The 6,890-nt window shown below is 48.1% G+C and overlaps 1 pseudogene; it reads right to left on the bottom strand.

Moving 5' to 3' along the window:
- Positions 1–288: 288 nt before the first annotated feature.
- Positions 289–407, bottom strand: LOC120603110 (uncharacterized; annotated as a pseudogene).
- Positions 408–6,890: the final 6,483 nt, after the last annotated feature.

Here is a 6,890-nt window from a genome sequence, read left to right as displayed (position 1 = left end):
GTGTTGTTCTCTTGATTTTTATTTTAAAGAGCAAGCAATACACAAAAGTAACTGTTACTTTTTTTCCAAATGAAATTAAACTGAAAATTAAAAACAAAAGAAAAACATATACTGAAAAAAATTATAAATTTATGAGCTTTTACTTATAACATCTTTCACTTGGGATTTCATAGTTACTTTTTTTTTTTCAGGCAAAGCAACTCTTGGTTGACCTCACAGATTGCAAGGAACTTGTCAGCTTACATTTATTCATTCATTCATTCATTCATTCATTCATTCATTTATGCATGCCTACAGCGCCTGGTCTTCCTAGGTGGTCTCCCATCCAAGTGCTAACCAGGCCCGACCCTGCTTAGCTTCTGAGATTGGATGGGATCAGGCTGGTTCAGGGTAGTATGGCCGTAGGCTCATAGTTATATTTTTTGATTAGAAATAAATGTGTACGCATTTTCCAATCAGACTGTAATTAAACAGCCTTGTATCTCTGTAGGACAGATGAAGGGTTCTAGTAAGAGCTGTCAGATTAACCCAGCTGCTTAAAGTGTGTGTTGTATCTGACCATTTGCCAAAAAAGTCTGAGGATGCTGGAGCCAGCTGGCATGAGGTTGAAGTTACAATCACGGCTATCATGTTTATAAACTCTACTTTCAAAATGCCCAACAATGAAAAACTCTACCTTGGCCGCCCTGCAATTTTGCCAAGTGATGATACCTTCGAACATTTTCTGCTTAAAATATCTCTTCTGAGTCATGTTACTCGAGCCCTTAAAGTAAGTCATTTACTTACGTTAAAAAGAATCAAAGCTTAAGAGAAACGAAATAGATAATTAAAGCTATATTTTTCCTGGTTAAGGATCCTCGGATTATAATTTTGTCATACCTTCTGTCTAAAAAAAAAGAAAGAGAAAAGTAATTTTAAAGTAATGATAAAGATATTCACGTCAAAAAGTTAATCATTCATTGTTAGCTTCATAGTATTATTTTTAAAATGAGAAACCAAAGCATTAAAAATTGCTTATTTTTTTTTCACTTTCTGCATCATTGGAGTGGGTTGTGTTATGTCTGCTTTATCAGGATAAGAACTCAAGTTTCTAAGCGCCGGGACAATCTGGGTTACCTGCACACGCCCGCTCACGTGCACACGTGTGTCTGTGCGTGTGGGTGTACGTGAGTCCCCCAGGTGTTGACAGGCAGCCTGCCACACTCACGGGCCTCGTGTCACACTCCTCCTTGGCTTTCTGCACCTGGCCCTTGCTCGGGCACATGTCTGCCTGGCCATGCGAGTTATCTGAGAAGCTGTCAAAGGCTGGAAGGATTTGGGAAGATTTCAAAAACCTGGCTGGGCTTGCCGCCTCAAGAGTAATACTGTGTGACACTTTCATCCGCGATGCTGAACCTCAGATGTTTGATTTGTTTCCCCCGCTGCTGAATGGGGCCCTGAGAAGCCTAGAGAGTCTTAGGAGGCCTCGAAAATATAGAAATCGCAGAGTGTTTCAGCTTTCACTGAATGGTGGACATTTACATTTTCAAATTACAGGGTGATAGATGAGGCATGGTTTCACCACAAACAGAAGAGAAGAGAAATCTCATTTCACAGTACATGGTTTTCATGTGAATTTTTAGCTTTATCTATTTGTGTTTATTTATTTATGGTTTTTGAATAGGTAATGCAGTTACATGGTTCAAAAATCAAAAAATTTAAAAATGTATAAAGGAAAAAAGTCCTCCAGCCCTCATTTCACGGAGGCCCAGGAGTCCCCAAGACACCCCATGGTCAAACGTCCTCATAAATGACCTGTGTGTCCCCCCGAGCATTGCCAGCCTTAGCAAATAAACACACAGGACTCCTGATTCACTTTAATTTCAGATAAACAGTGCCCTGAGTGTTCCGTAGTTTATCTGGCAAATCTAATCCTATTTCTGTGAAAAACGCCATTGGCATTTTCATAGGTACTGCACTGACTGGATACATCACTTGGGCTAGAATGGACATTCTAATAATATTAATTATTTTAGTTTACAGTGCGCATATCATGAGACTGCCATAAAGCTAATCTTATTACAGTCTATTTTAAGGTGATGACAACTTTGTTTGCATTTGAAAGCTCGACACTTTATCCCCTCCTGTTTTGCTTCTAATGTCACAATTCACATCTTTTTATAGCGTGTACCTGCGAAAAACATTGTTGCGTAGTTATTTTTACCTCTTTGCCTTTTAATCTTCATGCCAGAGTAATCAATGATTCACTCCCTACCACCACCGGGGCGGGCGCTCCGAATCTGACCATGTGTCTGCCTTCGCCGTGACTGTCACGTCTTTGTGATTTCACGTTCCTGGTTGGCACTGTTCCTTCTCAGTGCTGAGGGCCCCGCGGAGCGTGGCTTGCGACAGCTGCGGTGCTGAGCAACCCGGTGTGTCCCGGGGGTCTGCGCCGCCCTCCGTCCTGGGGGACCGCTTGCGGGGCGGGGCATCCCAGTCCCTGCTGGCTCCTTCTGCACGTTGAGCGAGACACGCCGCTCATCCCACCGCCAGGTCCCTGCGAGAAAGCTGCACGTGGCCGCGGGTCCCCTCCCCGGGACGGGCTCTCGTGCCGCCTTCCAGAGTCTCTCTGCCTTTGATTGTGGACGGTTTCATCACAGCGTGTCATCGCGAGGTGAAGCTGGGGGGGACCTTTGAGCTTCGCGACCCTAGACATCCGTGTCTCCTCCCGCAGTTAGGAACTTTTTGGCCTTTATTTGTTGGAATGCGTGCTCTGCCCCCTTCTCTCTCTCTTCTCCTTCTGGGGTCTCCCTGATGTGGATACTGTTTCTTCGACAGTCTCCCTTAATTCCCGTGGGTTTTCTTCACTCCTTTTCATTTCTTCTTCTTTTCGTCCTCACCTGGATACCTTCAGGTGACTCTCCTGTGTCATATGAGTGCGGCGACTCCTCCCTGCGTGCCTGAATCCCCGGCTGAGGTCCCTCGTTGACTGTTCGATCCAGTCACTGCGTCTTCGGCTCCAAAAACTCTGTTCAGTTCTTTTTTCTATTTTTGACCCTTTGGTGAACTTCTCACTTGACTCCCTGATCGCGTTCTCGATTTCATTAAATCGTTTATCTGTGTTCTCGTGTGGCTCACTGAGAGTCTTCAGAACAATTATTTTTAATCGTTTGTCAAGAAATTCACAACTCCCCATTTCTCTGGGGTCACTTACTGGAAGTTTATTGTATTGTTGTGGCGGTGTCGCGTCTCCCTGATTTTTCAGACCCCTGCGGCCCCACGTAGATGTCTGTGCAGGTGGAAGGAACCCCTCTTCCAGGCACGATGGACCGACTCTGGCGGGAAGACGTCTTCGCGTGAGGGTGGAGCACACTGGGTCTAGTCGTGTGGGACACGGGGTGGAGACCAGTGGCAGCTGCGACTCGGGGTCTCCCTGGCTCAGACAACAACACGGTCCCAGACCCCGCGCGCCTGTCCCTGGCCTCTGTCCTCTCCCTGGAACGGTGGTCACATACACTCCAGTTCTTTTGCAAGACCTCTTCTCCATTCTCCACACTGTTTTCTTTTGTCTTTTAAAGTTTCTTTCTGTATTTCGAAAAAGGGTCTTTTCTACATACCTGTCCTGCAGGTTACCAACCCGCTCTCCTGCGTCTGACCAGGTGAAGAGCCACCTAATTCTAATACGGTTTCACCTTGGGCATCTCACCTGGGAGCTTGCAGCCTGCTCGGCCCCTCAGTCCGTGTGCTTCATGTGCGTGTGCGTGGTCCAGCCTAGCGGTGAACCGCCCGCTTCTGCCTGCACTCGCCGCTGGCATTTGACCTGACGCACGGCCTGTCACCCCCAGGAACTGGCGCGTGTGTGGCTGAGGGCGGTGCGGAGGGCGCGAGCCCCAGGCCGTGAGTCATTACCTATTTTCCTAGTAGTCTGGAAATAATTGCAAATGATCCCTCATGGCTCAAGATTGCCTGCATTTTCCACCGAGGAAAAGACAGTGAGCGCCACACCACTAAGAGACACGGCGGGGGGACACCCTCAGGACTCTCCCCTGGTCAGGCGTGCACCAGGCTGCTGCTCGTTACTCTCAGGCTGTCTGCAGGACGCAGGTTACAGCGTGTCCTTCTCCAGCTCAGATACTACCCCGCCGTGAACAGTGTGCTCCGTGTTTAGCTCATGTAGAAGTTTCTTCTTTATTTGTTTCTTCTCTCTTTAATAAAAATGGCTACGACGACTGTATTTCTGGAACCGGAGTAAAAGCTTCTGGTGTACTTTCCATGACCTAATGTGATTGTTATTTCCATTTGGTATATTTGTCCAAGATCGTAGAACTATCTCTATAGTTCTCTAATTCATACATATGTTTATCCATCTATATTTATCCACCTGCACAATTACATACATGTATGCGTCTCTATATATTCATCTCTGTTATCTACTCACCCAGGAGCACTCCATCCATGTTCCCCTCATCGTACATCTAAATATTTATCCAGCCTTAGAAATAACCACTGAGCTGAGAAACCAGGAACCGAAGTGGAAGGGAAAATTAATCTGACCTAACTCATATATCTCGAAGCTCTTTCTATTTAACTGACAGGTTAAATTATGAAAGACTCTGCCAAGTTTATTTGATTGTAAATGAATCGTTTTTTTCATGGCTCCCAAGTCTTCAGAAGGCGCATCTACTTCCGCTCCTGCTGGTTGGAGTTCCCACGTCGTGGCTCAGAAACACGGTCTCTCCGGACGCTTCTAAGGCGTTCGGTCCCCCAAAGCTAATGCGTTTCTCCTCGCACGACCCCAAGTTCGTAACTCCAATACACGTAGGCTTTATATCTGTCCACCAACAAGACCCGAGAGAAAGCGAGGTTGCAATGATGCTCTCTGTCTCCCCATGACGATCTTCCTCAAGGAGGACATGGCTGAATGACCAGAAATCTTGAGCGGTCGTGTAATACTTGGCCCTGACACCCGCTCCCTTGAACATGTTCCCACCGAGTCAGAGTTAAATCTGTACATCACCCTTGGTAAACAGAGTCTGAAATGTTTTCAAAGTAGCTGATCATCAGCTGTAATTAGAAACATCCCTGTTGGTTTCTGCATCAGGCAGCTGTCCTGGCATCCAGACAGCCCAGCGGGAGCCACGACAGCAGGAAGAGCCTGAGACCGCAGAGGCTCAGGGACCGGAGCCTGCGCACAGCTGTGGCGTGAGGGGTACGCTGCGCTTAATCTTAATGACGGTTGTTATCATCGAAAGTAAGCAGAGGGACAACGAACATGACAAACACTGTGACCGAAACGGTTCCTCTGTGTGAGCCACGTATAAAACCACCTCCTCATTCTCTTCCGATCATGCGAAAACTGCAGTTTCCTATTACTTATTCCAATCGGCGAGTCAGATGCTCCGTGCATCCTACGAACATCCACGTTCCTGGGCCAACCAGGTGAGTCTTGTGTTCGCCGAGGTTTAAAAAACAGCGGACAGAGATTAAAAAACCAAACAAACCACCGAAACCTGTAACATCTGTCGATGGCAACTGGTGTTGACTCACGCTTCCTCTGTTCAATCTTAAATTGAATTTTTGTAAACGGAGTTGCTTTTGTTTACGCTACATGGTTTAGTTCTTGCTTGGTGTCCTGGGACTGGGTCTGTAGGAAAATCCTTGGATGGACCATGGATGTATTTTGGAAGAAAATACTTGGCTATGTTTATCCCAGTGAAATTAGAAAGAGCTGAATAGAGACGCCAGGGAGCATAAAAGAAGTAACATTTATATTTAAGACCAAAACATGGGCCAGCGAACTAGAAACATGTGGGTGGTGTTTAACATGCAGCTGAAGGTGGCGGGAGCGGTCACAAATATTTATACAGTTGCAGAGCCATGAGCGCTAGGTAGGAGTTGTCACTCTCATCGTCGCCGTCACTGATATTTGTATTGTGTGCCACATTTTATCGGTCCCCTTGCGTGCATCGTCTCACTAAATTCTCAGCAGCCTACCCGATTTTCCTCGTCCCCTTCAATGCTGCAATTCCAGTAAATGTCAGATTCATCCGCTCACCTGGTTTCGCCAACAACATCTGAGTTCCCGGTGACGGCTCTCTCCCCTGTCCCTTTCCTGCTCACCCTCTGATCCGCGCTTGTCCTACGGGTCACGTTTACTAACCACGAAGACCATTTACACGCGCCTCAGGATGCGTGGTGGATGCAGACGAGATGCCCAGAGCAATCCCCCACGCGGCTGCAGACCTGCCGGCAGCGCCCGGCCATCACGCACGGGGACCTGATACGTTCTCACACGAATCGGGAAATGAATGTCGCGAAGGCGATCGCTCTTGTCGGCCAGAAAAGGATGGTATCGCGTGATGTAATGATGACATCGCATTGCTGGCCCCGCTGCTCATGCGGGGTGGCCATGAGGGTGCTGGCCCCTACTCCCCCGCTGAGACCCCGACCGGGAGCCCACACCCCAACATCCTGGATGTGCCCACTGGGCGTGAACCACCACAGTGAACACCCCCACATTTACCACACACACACACACACACACACACACACACACACACACACTGCACTTTCCTGAAAATCAGCGGCGGTGATGAGATCTATTACAGACTATGTTACGGGTGAGTGATCATGTCCCCCCAGATCCGTACATTAAGGTTCTAATCCCCAGCATGGCGGTGTGTGGAGACAGGCCTTTGCGAAGGAGTTAGGTCTAGGCGAGGGCCTGGGGTGTGGCCTCACGAGGACATCGGCACGCTTAGAAGAGGCACCAGACCGCACTCTCTCTCCTACATGCAGGTACAGAAGAGGCCATGTGGACGCACAGCGACGGTGGCCGCCGAGGCCTCGGAGTGCCACCTGCCAGCACTGGGCGCCTCAGGGACTGTGTGTGCGTGCGTGCATGTGTGTGC

The sequence above is a fragment of the Pteropus medius genome, unplaced genomic scaffold (assembly GCF_902729225.1).
Source record: "Pteropus medius unplaced genomic scaffold, Ma_sr-lr_union100, whole genome shotgun sequence".
Taxonomy (NCBI): Eukaryota; Metazoa; Chordata; class Mammalia; order Chiroptera; family Pteropodidae; genus Pteropus; species Pteropus medius.
The sequence above is the reverse complement of the archived record's forward strand: the minus strand, read 5'-3'. Positions and strand labels throughout refer to the sequence as shown.